Source organism: Tupaia chinensis, unplaced genomic scaffold, assembly GCF_000334495.1.
Source record: "Tupaia chinensis unplaced genomic scaffold, TupChi_1.0 Scaffold143289_1, whole genome shotgun sequence".
NCBI classification, from domain to species: Eukaryota; Metazoa; Chordata; class Mammalia; order Scandentia; family Tupaiidae; genus Tupaia; species Tupaia belangeri.
Genome location: NW_006203134.1, coordinates 39891 through 40544, shown reverse-complemented (window position 1 = coordinate 40544; position 654 = coordinate 39891). Strand labels below are relative to the sequence as shown.

Below are 654 nucleotides of genomic sequence, written 5' to 3'. Positions count from 1 at the left end.
GGAACCGCAAGCTTCCTGTCGATGCGGCCTGGTCTAGCAAGCGCTGGATCCAAGTCTCTATTCTGTTTGTGGCCATAATAACTTTCACATCTCCCCTGGAATCAAATCCATCCAGCTGGTCCAACAGTTCCAACATTGTTCGCTGAATTTCTCTTTCACCACCAGAATTTGAGTCATATCTTTTGGTCCCAATGGCATCGATTTCATCAATAAACACAATGGATGGTGCATGCTCTTCAGCAACTCGAAAGAGTTCCCGTACAAGTTTAGGCCCATCACCCAGGTATTTCTGAATCAGTTCAGAGCCAACAACTCTCAAGAAAGTGGCTGAAGTTTGGTTTGCAACTGCTTTGGCTAACAAGGTTTTTCCTGTGCCAGGGGGACCGTAGAGAATGATCCCCTTGGGGGACTTTATACCGACTAGTGACATTAAGATTAAAACCCAGGCATGTGGCTCTGAATCACTCTGTCCTGGGCAGAAACTCTGTAAATTTAGTTTTCTTGTGGCTAACCTAGGGAAAATACCTATTTCCAGAAGGTATGAGAATTAGAGATTTTAAATAGATAACATTCTTGACACATCATAGTCACTCAATGAATGGTTGCTCTTGTATATTACCGTTGATGGAGTAAGCCAAATATTGGGTAATCCAT

At 43.1% G+C, this 654-nt stretch overlaps 1 pseudogene; it reads right to left on the bottom strand.

The window, feature by feature from the left end:
- Window positions 1-430, bottom strand: part of LOC102468426 (26S proteasome regulatory subunit 4 pseudogene) — a 691-nt pseudogene extending 261 nt beyond the window's left edge.
- Between the last annotated feature and the right edge of the window lie 224 nt (window positions 431-654).